Source organism: Excalfactoria chinensis, chromosome 1 (assembly GCF_039878825.1).
Source record: "Excalfactoria chinensis isolate bCotChi1 chromosome 1, bCotChi1.hap2, whole genome shotgun sequence".
NCBI lineage: Eukaryota > Metazoa > Chordata > Aves > Galliformes > Phasianidae > Excalfactoria > Excalfactoria chinensis.
The window spans coordinates 116,182,546-116,195,166 of NC_092825.1; positions in this window are offsets into that span (position 1 = coordinate 116,182,546).

The following is a 12,621-nucleotide window of genomic DNA, read 5'->3' on the forward strand; positions in this document are numbered from 1 at the left end:
TTGATTCAGCCCTGACCTGCAAATTGTTCAGTTTAAGAGTTGTAATGTAGGTATAACTCAGCTGCCTAACTAAACATAGATGTTGTTATTTGTGGTATCCTGTGGCATGCACCTGTCCTCTAACTGCATATAAACAAAACTGTTGGAAGGCCAACAAGGCAGACATCCTGGTGGGGATCTGATATAGATCACCAAATCAGGATGAAGAAACAGATGAGGCATTCTATGAGCAACTGGCAGAGGAAGCAGTGTGGGAGGTTCCCAGAGTGCATGGAAGATAACTTCCTGGCACAGCTGGTGAGTCTACCAGGGGACATGCTGCATTGGACCTGCTGTTTGTGAGTAGAGAAGGACTGGTGGGAGATGTGTTTGGAGTTGTCTTGGACAGTGACCACAAAATGGCAGAGTTCTTAATCACTGGTGAAGTCAGGAGGGGAATCAGCAAAATTGCTACTTCGTACTTCCAGAGGGTAGACTTAGAATTATTCAGGACACTGGTGGGAAGGGTCCTTTGGGAATCAGTCTTGAAGGACAAAGGCATCCAAGAAGGCTGGACACTTCTCAAGAAAGAAGTTTTAGCTGTCCCCACGTGCCAGGAGACAAGCCAGGGGTGAAAAACAGCATGGCTGAACAGTGAATTTTTGCTGAGATTCCAGGAGAAACAGAGAGTTTACCTCCTGTGAAAAAAGGAATGAGAAACTGGGGTAAAGTACAAGAAATTTGCTAGTATATGCAGGGAGAAAATCAGAAAGGCTAAAGCGATAGATAGGGCCAGATAGGATCCACCTGAGGGCACTGAAAGAGCTGGTGGAGGTGGTTGCCAAGCTGCTTTCCACAGTCCAGCAGTGGTCCTGGTCAGTTGGAGAGGTACCAGATGACCAGAGACTTGTTCATGTGGCACAAATCTCTGAGAAGGGTTGTAAGGAGGAACTACAGGCTGTAAATATGACCTTGGTGCTGGGGTAAATTGTGGTACAGATCATTTTGCATGCAATCACATGGCATGTGCAGGACATCTGGGGGATCAGGCCTAGCCATCGTGGGTTCACAAAAGGCAGGTCTTGCCTGACCAACCTCATCTCCTTCTATGATTGAGCGACCTCCCTGGCAGATGAGGGAAAGACTGTTGATGTAGTCTGCCTAGACTTCAGCAAAGCCTTTGACACTGTGTCCCACTGTATTCCCCTGGAGAAGCTGTCAGACCATGGCCTGGAATGGTCTTTTTGCTGGGTGAAGAACTGTCTGGAGGGCAGAGTGGTGGTGAAAGGCCTTAAATCCAGCTGGTGACTGGTCATGAGTAGTATCCACAAGGAGCCAGTATTGGGGTCCATCCTGTTTAATATCTTTACTGAAGATTTGGATGAGGGAATTGAGTGTACCCTCAGAAAAATTGCAGATGACACCAAGCTTGGGAAATGTCAATCTTCTTGAGGGTGGAATGCCCAGCTGAGGGATCTGAATGGACTGGGTTGATGGGCTGGGGCCAGTGGGATGAATTTTGGTGGGACAGAGTGCAGGGTTCTGCACAGGGAAACTTTATTGCTCTCTACAGTTCCCTGAAAGAAGGTTGTGACAGGGTGGGGGTCTGCCTCTTCTCCCAAGTGACAGCTATATAACATGAGTGAAAGGTTTCAGGTTGCACCGGGGGGAGTTCAGACTGGATACTGGGAGGAATTTCTTCTTGGAAGGAGTGGCTAGGCACTGAAACATGCTGCTCAGGGAGGTGGTGGAGTCACCATCCCTAGAGGTGTTCAAGGAAAGGGTGAATGTGATGCCTGGGGACATGGTTTGGTGGGCAGTGTTGGTGGTGGGTGAACAGTTGGACTGGATGACCATGGAGGTTTTTTTCATCCTAGTGGTTCCGTGGTCCTGTGTTCTGCATAAATAATACATGTTCTGAGTTTTCTGCCATCTCCATGTGGGTGTGTCTAATGCATTAAAGGTTGCTAGATGCAGAACAGAATCACACTGTATCTACTCAAAAGAGAGTTGTGTATCTAAGTTTTCAATATAGTCATGCAGATCTAGTCAGTGGAGCCTGAAGAAGAATTTAACCTATTTTAAAGTAAACAGTTTCAGATTTGCCCTCCTTTGATTTTAGCAGCTAAGTTTTCACTGACTAGAAAAGAATCTAGACACCTAGATCATCCGTGGACTTCCTCCCTAATTTTAGCTTTGTATGGAAATAAAGATGGACCCTGTGATCCTGAGTAATAGCTCCAAATCTCTCAAATAATTATAAAAGACATGTCTCTGTACTGGTAGTAGTTAGTAGGTAGCAGAACCACACATTTAAACAGATCAAATAATTTTACCTGAATCCATCTTTACTGATTTAACGTCTTATTCAAGCTGAGGTTTAAAATATAGTCTAAGTGACATTTCTTTTTCACCTAAAATAGATATTAGCATCCCAGTGTGATTACTACAATAACAGTCAACAAGTAGGATACTATTTTTTATATCAAAAGTAGATTCTGCCCACAAAGTCCTGACTGAGGAATATCAGGGAATCATTTGGCCTAAGAAATGGAAGAAAAAAAATTGCAAAGTACAGGAGATAAATCTCTGCAAATGCTGCTAATATCTGAATTGACTAAGAGAAGTTAAATAACAGGAAGGTATTATAAATCTTACCCTGCTTCAGCTAAACTAATCATCTGTACACATTAAGACGTCATTTAATATATGGTGCTCCAGGAAAAGTGAGAAATCTACTAGGTGTATGCTCTGCCAACATCAGAGTGAAGCCAATGTTATAGTGGCCTTTTAGCACAGTTAACAAAAAAAAAATCAATTGCTTTTTATTTTTATTAAATTACTATCAGTGCAGAGAATGAGTGAAGTATGTTTCCATTTGCGCCACAGAATCATATCTGCAAGGAGGTTGCATATAATTGGATACAGAATCCTTCTGACAGAGTGGCTCAGATATCTTTATTGTTAGAGGGGATGCTTTATACACTACCTTCCAGTGGTCCTTTGACAAAGAGGAAAGATGTCTGAAGGCTCAATAATTGATTGCTGCTTCAAAGAATTAATAAAAAGCACTGCACTCAGAGAGCAGTTATAGCTATGAATGAACTGTGCTCTCAGTGGCTTTGCTCTCCTAGAAAACTTATCAAAATTTCTATTATTAAACAAAGTGCATACAGCCTCAAAGGGGAAGCAGAGAGGGGAGAACAGATGTCATGACAATGAATATAAAACATATTTTATTCCAAATTCTACTCCCTTGAATTTTGAATAACCAGATGCCATTAAACATAATCTGAATCAACAAGATGTATGTTTCACATTTTAACAAAGATCTCTGCTTCTGCTGTTTCTTTAATGTACAATAATTTTCTTCATTTTTTCTGGTCCTTTTCACATTTCCCTGCACAGAAGTTCTCAGAGGCTATAAAAGGACAATGAACTTCTGTAAAAGAGACCTAGAAGTGCATCTGCCTGGGAGGGTTATGGGAAACTCTTCCAGCTACAGTCCGACCATTTCAGTGATTTTCAACTTGTCTGGAAATCATGTAGCCCTGTTTTTCTGGAAGTGGTATTACTGTGTGCTATGGATTTACACTTCTGCAGTTTTTCACTCACCTCCAGGGACCCACAGACCACAGGTGGAAAAATCACTGCCTTTTACACAGCTCATATGAGGCCTATTTCTACCCTATGTGTATTAGGGGTCACTGAAACAGGAAGGCTTCCCATCCATCATGCATACTAACTATCTAGAACCTATACAACGGCCATGGCAGCATTGCTCAGCCTCTGAATCATCTTGCACTGAACATACAGTCAACTGCAACAGCATGCACAATTCAATGCTAGGCAGCTAGGATGACGCTCAAAGACTCAAGGTTTTCACAGTGGAGTAGGATGGAATAAAGAGGGGTGCGCTCTGTGCAAATTATTAAAGGACTTTTATACACCTCAAGAATTCTGAATAAAGGGGAGCTGGAAGGAAAGCTGTGTAAAAACAACAAGGAGAAAGGCAATTATGGAAAAAGAATTTCAGGACAGCTTTTCCCTGACAGTAAAGCTGCCCAGATTATAAAGCTTCTTTTTTGTCATAGAGAGAGCATTTCAGAAATTAATTCCAGGTTTCATAAAAGTACAAGTAGCAGAGGCAAAAGACAAGTGTGACAAAATTTAGAGCGGGCAAAGAAAACATAATTTTCAATTATGTTCAGAAATCAATAGAATTCTGTATTTAATGATCTTGAGATACTGTGTCCAAAGTAACCCTGTCATTCATACTGCTGTACAAGGACACTTGAGAAAATAAGGAATGAACAATCCATAAGATATGCAACTGAGAAAATAAGAATGAGTATACTCAAGATTTATCTGACTAAATACTGTTTTCTACAGTAGGTGTAACAAATGGCTGTGGGAGAATAAGAACAGGTCAAGTACATTCCTCCTAATCTATCAGTCTCCAAATATATTCATCCCTGGCATCTCCTGAGCTATGTATGAGGGCATTCATTTATTTATCATCAATTTCCTTTGCAAACTGTTCAAAATTGTAGAATGCCTAAGCAAGGAGTTCTCCAAGTCTATCTGCTGCCCAAAGAGACACCTTATCTGATTTATTTTGGACAATGTTTCTCCTACCTTGACTTAAGGCCTTCTATGTTTTGCAATTAAAAACATAGAGCAGCAACCTACTTTGCATGCTAGAAAGCCCTAGAACACTAAGACAGTCTTTATGTGGAAGACATACCATAATTTTGACCAGATCTCTGATTCTTCTCTAAATATTTGCCAGTTGAATTATATCTTTTTGAAAGAGCCTTGCTATCTATTCAGGAATATTTATAGCTGTCGATTCTGAAAAGATTATGAAAGCTATGAAAAGATTTAGTGACCTAAATGAATTAATACTCTACAGAACATTCTTAAGATGTGTACTATATCCATCAGGTGCTTTTTCATTGAAACCTGTGTCTCATTTTGTCTGTAATAAGAGAACATGATGACAATAAGAAAATGATAATTTGTATATCAAAATGATTGGTCATAATTGTCCCAAAATTCCGTAAAGTTTTGAGGATTTTAAATTTTAAGCAATGTTATGAGAAAGAACTCATATTTTTTTTCTGTAATTATAACTTCTTTGAATATCTCAAAATATTATTTAAAGGTTTTTACTTTCCCACCTCTAACTTTATTCTCCCTTAGGAAATAACACATTATTTACCATATATAAATACAAAAGGACTGAAATACAACAAGTTAGAGGATACGCAGTATAAATGAAAATCAATTTGTGGAAAACAAAGCAATCCCTAGTCACATAATATCTTATTTAATCTGAATAATGAAGGCTAACCCAATGAGGTATCATAATCTCCAGTATGATTTAATTTTGTAACATGAAGTTTTACCAAGCAGCCTAAAAATGAAACTAAACAAAACAAAACTCAGGCAATGAAGCTACTCTTTGACCTTCTCTGTAGATGAAAAAACATTTAAATCATTTCCACAGAGATATTTTAAACCACATTAACATGAAACCACTACTTGTATTGAAAAATAACGTAGGGAGTGAGAACGTGATGCATCCCAGTGAAAGTAAAGGCAAGCTGCTCTTTCACAAATGCATATATTTTGTGTGTGTGTGTGTGTCAGAGTTGTTCTTTCTTTTTTGTTTCTGTGGATACTGCTGCTTCTTTGAAGGGAACTTGGCACTACGTGAACATGTGAAGAGACCTAGAACAGAGGACGGAGAGCACCAGAGAAGGCAGCATATAGACAACAGCACTCCAAGGCCACATCAGGCCCAAGAGCACCGTGTGGTCTGCCTAGGGCCAAAAGGCTGGGGAAGCACTGTGTGGACAGCCAGCTCAGGATTCCTCTGCCACCATCAAGAAATGTGTTCTGGCACTTTCCTGAGCCTGGGCCCTGCCCAAGCCCAGAGTCATGACCAGATCCAGGCCCAATACCTGGCTCCTCATCAACATGGCCTCCTTCCTGCCACTCATGTGGCCTTCATGGGGCTGCTGATTCAGAGATAGATGGTAAGTATGAAGGAATAAGGAGGTGAAATGATAAGGCTGGCCTGAGATCTCCTTTGTTAGTCTTTTTTCCAGTGTAATTAAATGAGTAAGTGATTAATGTCTTCTGTCTCTGTTTTCCAGAAACAATGCAATCCAGCTTATTGCACATTTCATGTTTATGAAATTCCTTCCTCTGTAAGAAATAACTGAAGCCAAGTTGACATTTACTAAGGAAGTAATGACTTGAAATGGCATGTTTTCACAGCAGGTAATGGAAGAAACCCTATTCTGTGGAATGCATCTCATGATTAGGTAACAGGATGACATTAAAGCATACATGATTAAAAATGAGAATTAAAAAACGAAGAATTTAAGGCTTGATGGAATAACGTGCCACAACTTGTCAGCTAAATGCAAAATGGTAGATCTCAAGGCTGTTTTCCTTAATGTGGCTGTAGTTTCAGATTATTTCTTTCCCAGACCTTAGCATATGTCTCTCCCCATGCCTGAGAAGCCATGAAAAAATGCCAAAGGTATGCAAAGCAACTGGCTGCAAGCTAAAGAGGAAGAAATAAAAAAGATACAGGAAGGAAGCAGAAGGGCTTGGGAGAGACCCCAGATTTTTGTTCTTTTTATCTGGAAAGACAGCCCACACCTGTACACACACTGTCAATTAACATTTTGTATATAGCTACCTTTTGCAGACAACTGAACGCCTTCATCAGCTTGAACAGGAATTTTTGCATATTGATTAGCCCCAGGGCTGGAGGGGAGTCCTGGGCATATTTGTTTAGTACTAATTGAGCAATTCCAGTATGAGGATTACATATGTATTTCTAGAGTTTATTCCCAAAAATTAAAGTGGTGCAGTCTTTATCTATCATACATAGATTTTTGACCTCATCACAGATAAATCGCATGTAATAGGAGCAGAAGTCCTTACCTACTACTTTCTGGTATCACTTCAACTGTTCCTTTGGCTCTTTTTATATTTCTTTATTAGACCACAGAATTATAGACCACGTGGTTTGATCAAGTAATTAAAAAAGATGCAAAGGGACGTCAAAACTCCTGTGAAGTTCTTCAGACTTCCAGTCAGCTATTAACTCAAAGGAAATATTTTCATTTTCAGTTATGCCTTAGGTAACCTGTGGATGACCTCTACAGCTCACATCACTTCATTTTTTCTTCTATTTCTCATACAGCCTCAGGTTTATCCATCTGCATTACAGAACTGACAGACATTTTTACTTACCGAGTCCTTAAAGGCTATTACTCTACAGCTCATAAATGTAATGCAAATTTAGCATTACAAAGGTCTAGATAAAGAAGGATCTCCTTTTAAATGTATTTTTTAAAGAGCAGTTTTCAGAGGAAATGAATTCAATGAGAAGCAGGACATGCAACTATATAGCATGATTATGGGACACTATACTGCAAGTCAAGATACTCCCCAACTTAGCCAACGATACCCAGTAATTAAAAATATCATTCACTTCTGTATTTTCTTGTTTCTAGAGACAGGTTGAAACTTCAGATACCTTTATTCCTACAGGTATAAATCACAAATACCCATGGTAATTAGCTCCTGTTTGTGTTTCCATGGAAACAGCATTTACAGTATTGCGGTGTTGTCAGGGGAAAAAAAAATAAAACAGTTATAAATAATAAAGAGGCTAATGTGTCTCTTGGTCTTGCTGAGCAGCTTCAGGCACTAAGACAGAAGAACTGGATAGAAATGAAAGACCACAGCTGTAAACCGATGCCTATTATCAGCTGTCCTTTATTATTGGAAAGCCCACATTACTGTTAAAGCTTCACAATGTGATGGTGCCAAATTACCTTTTATTAACTATTATAACCACTGAAGATCTAGGTTCTTCAGAAATAATTGGCTGTGCTATTTTCACCCTAGCAATGTGAAGGATTCTAACTTTTCTGTTTAAAATTCAACCTTGGTTTGCATTTGGCTCATCTAATTGCTTTTATATTTCAACCATGAATAGATTTTTTTGTTTGTTTGTTTATATCTCTTATGCTGGATTCCCACAAGCTTTACAGAATACCACTCATAACTATTCTACTTCTGTTGATATGCAAAATGCCACATAAATGTATATTAATTAATCCAAAGCTGGGCAACTTGTCCTTGTAAAATAAACGAGTCACTTTGTAGAAGCAGTGCTTTTTATCCAGTTCTTCTATTTTAAGTTTAGTGAAAACAAGTGGGCCTAATCTATTGCACACTTGTATATAATTAACCCAGCTGTCAGAACTTGGTGGTGCTCTGTTACCACTTTCTGCACTCTGTAGCTTTGAGAACTGATGCAATAGGAACAGCTCCTGTGAGATGTTCAGTACTGTCAAGTCCTACTGAAGTTATAGGTAATTGAAAACATTCCACAACTCACAGAAGCTTTCAGGACTATGTCCACATGGAAGATTTAATCTCTTCAAAAAAGAACTAGGCGGCTATGTCATAAATAAGCTGGGTTACTTTGTAGAGGGAATCTATAACAAGAAGTTTCAGCATTGCAGGACCCAGTCCAGTAAAAAAAAAAAAAAAAAAAAAAGTGAGAAGCATCTCTCCTTCCCTGATATTTTAATATCCAATTATAACCTTATAATTCTCATCATACTGTCAACACTTTGACTATCAGTGTGAGGCCCAGGTTAAAGGCCCTCCCAGAGCAGAGATTTTAAGATTAGTCTCACATTACTTATAAAGGTTTATAAGTGGCGTTTTTAATTGCTGTTTTAAAGAAGTTTTCTCTTGACAACTGGCAAAGTTAACTCTCCGTGTAGAAGTGCTTCTAGATTCTTTGGATCCAGGAGACAATGACAATTTCATTTACTTATTAGAACATTCACCTCTGCTATTAGGGTACATGCAATTAGTGTCTAATGAAGACCACACAAACAGCCGTGTTCTCAAAGTTTTAATCCCATTTTGAATTTCACAATTCAGTCTCATTATAGTTTTCTATATTAACATTCTCTATGAAATTAATGCTTTGTTATTTTCTTTCATGTATTTTCCAGGAGAAAAATCTTCAGAGAAACTCCATAGTGAACAGTAATTAAAAATAAAAAATAAATAAAAATAAGAAAGCATAGAATAATAGAATCTTAGAATCATAGAATAGCCTGGGTTGAAAAGGACCGTAATGATCATATAGTTTCAACTCTCCTGCTATGTGCAGAGTTGCCAACCACTAGCCCAGGCTGCCCAGAGCCACATCCAGCCTGGCCTTGAATGCCTTCAGAGATCTACATCCACAACCTCCTTGGGCAACCTGTGCCAGTGCATCACCAACCTCAAAATAGCAAAAGAAACCACTGTCTAAGCCTATGCTGATAATTGTTATTTCATGTTCATGTTCTCTTTTAGAAATGTTGTTCTGAAGCTGTGTGGACAGCATTGTTTTTCATCTGTCTTCTGTATAGACTTTCAAACACTTGACCCAAACAATACTTTGTCCAAAAACTCCATCAGCTAATTCTAAGTTATTGAAGGAACATATCGGTTTTGATTCAATTTGTATTTCTTAAAAAATACTATGATGGACTTAAAGATTGGTTTGTGTCCATAGCAGATTATGAGTGTAGAGTCCTCCAGTGGTTAAAGTTACTTTCATGTAATAGCACTTCAGGGTCTTCAGGTCCAAGGTGAAAAAATATTAGCTCAAGAAGAGAGCAGGAAAAGCACTGTTGTACCAGCCTTGGTATGACAGCTCACACAGCTACAAAGGAAAGGCAGCCATCAGTAGTATAGAAGAATGGTTGCAGAGTTCCAAAACAAAGCCCTGAGCACTGAAAAGGTTCAGGTGCTGAGGAAATCCACAGCAGTTTAAATTGTTCAGGAAAAGGAAAATGGGTTAATGCCTGGAAAAGGACACATCTTTTAGAAGTTTACAGCAGTATCCAGGGAACCTTACAGGAACATTTGTTGGAAGTGAGTATGTTTTATTCACATCATTACTTGATGTGACTGATGTGTGACTTTTGAACTACTCACCTGCTTTTCATATGGCTGACTGAAGATGTAAGCCAAGTTACAGTGATTCACTTGGATGACAGCAGCATACAGGGGCTTCTTAGCAGGATCAGAACTCCTTATCATATGTATCAAACAAGACTAAAATATATGAGTTTATCAAACACAGCAGGACAGCCATATATATTTAATTCCATGGCTGTTATTGAAATCTCAGCTTCTGAGCTGTAAGCTATTACTCTATGTGGTCTTTCTTTCACACATGTACAAATTAAATGCAGTGTTCCTAAATTGCATTTGCAAATATTTACATGCACATGTACGAGTTCCTGAATTAGTTAACTTCATGATTTTTTCAGAGCAAGGATGGAGGCTTACATTTAAAGTGTTGATGCAGGGAAGATGAGAAAATGTATGAACAATCTGGCATTAATTTACCTTACTACAGTGTTCACAAGTTTTTCTAACAGCTCCCTGAAATCCATGGATTGCTGCAATTCTTCTTTTGCTTTCAGCAGTAATCCAGCTATAGAAGAGATATGCAGTATGGTGATTCCATTTCATTGCTCACAGCAAATTAGAAATATTTTTATGAATGTTACTTAAAGGAGAAAATCAATGGTGACTTAGACTCTTGGCCTCTTCAGTGAACTGTCAGGATTATTTTGGTGTTTTATTACTTTGGCAGGAGTGTTTAGCAAATCTAGCAAAAAAATATGCACAAAGCTTTCACACCACAATTTTTTTCCTGATGCATAACATTTTTAGTGAAAGGACTGCATATCCTGCAGCCACTGTGAAATAAAAAGAGAGGTACTAAGTATTTTGGAGTTTCATTTTTTGTTCAATCTTTATTTTAAGTCAAGGTAGCCTACTATCAGGAGTATGGATTTAGGAGCTAAAAAGATTAGCAGAAGAAGGCAGACTTGTTTCATTAACAACATGAACATCCTTCTGCCATTTAAAACTGCAGAGTTCCAGTCCCCCTTTCAGCACCTCATGAATCTGGACAGGGCCTTCACTGTCTGACTCCTAAGAAACTCTACACCCCTTTCTGTAAGAAATAAGTGACAGATGATAGGCATTTCCACATGACACAGGAGGAGACTTGCAGTTTCCTTGCCATCTCTATTGTACTAATGTTTTATTAGACTTACTGCCAAACCTGCGATATAGGGCTCATGGAAGAAGCTGGGAATCAGATAACCTATAATGTCATCAGATTAAATGTGCTAGAATCATTTTGATAGATGACAGAAACCTTTTCTGCAATCAGTAGTACATAGTTTTGTGTGGCTCTTTTACGTACTAAAGGTCATAAAAGTTTAGAAGATAGAACTAAATTTCTGAAATATTTTAAATTACTTGTACTCATATAAAACAGATAAATATTCCTTCTAGAAAGGAAAGAAAAACGATTTTATATCTTCAAGGTCAATATATTTTCTTTCAACAACATGAAAAAGCAGCTTAGGTCCATGGCAGTAGTAATTACATAAATAATTCATATATTTTATAGTACTTGAGACCCTTTACCTGACTGAATGAGGAAAAGCTCAGAATTCATCTTCTTTCTTCAACAGTAGAGCTGACATATTCTTATCTAGGCTATTAGTGGTATCTTGGAGCCCTCTAGCTTACAGCTCCTTTGTGATATTTTGTGATCTATTACAGTACTGCTAATTGTGTTTTGAAACATTGATTTTAGGAAAGAGATGGAATGTACTGCATTAGAAAGCATTTCAGCTTTGGCAAAAATATATTCCATGTGCTGGAAAGGCAGTCAAGATTGACTTGTACTTGTACCCCATGGGGAAAACATAAACACTTGTTAATTATAGAGGAAGCTAACCACCAAGGTGGCTGGGGATACGAATTCATATTTCCAAACAAAGAAAATTAAACATTTGCTCACACAGCTCTGCTAGAGAAACGGCTCTGCTGATCTCTCTGCATTAAATGAGCCATCTCCCCAGAGTAAACAAACGAGGCCCACAACCCAGTGCCACTCAGAGCAGCAGGAAGGGAAAAGGCTGATTAAATGGCAAAGTGTAACCTGTCTTCTCATAGCCAGCTACTTCATTACCCTTTGCACCCTAACTGTGAGGCCACATTGCCACATCCTGACTTGGCCAGTGCATGCATGAATTGTTGAGGTTTTCTGCAATGTTTGTATTTCTTATTGTTCTCTCCAGTAAGAGAATATTCAAAATTAATTGAGTTGGACAAGTAAGGCTTTTCAATCGTCATCAACCTGTATTGAAGAGAGGACTACAGTAATTAATTTAGTGCTGCTTATCCAGCACATACAGTGCAAAGGCCAAAGCCTCCATGATTGCCAGGCTACTATTGGAGCAGTTTGTGCTTCTTGTCCTTCCTCCCTTGCCAATATCCACTAAACATGCGAGGGTCACTGCGAGTCCTGAGGACCATGCCCATAGAAGGACCTTGAAAATGCATCGCACTTAGTTATCAGCACAGTCATGCACTGACAAAGAATTGGCCTGCATCAGCTAGCTCCCACCCAGATAAAGTACCCAAGCACTTTTCACAGGAAAGCAAGGACATAAAAGATCTCATATTCACACTGTAGCTAGCAAATCATATGGGTGAAGGCACTGC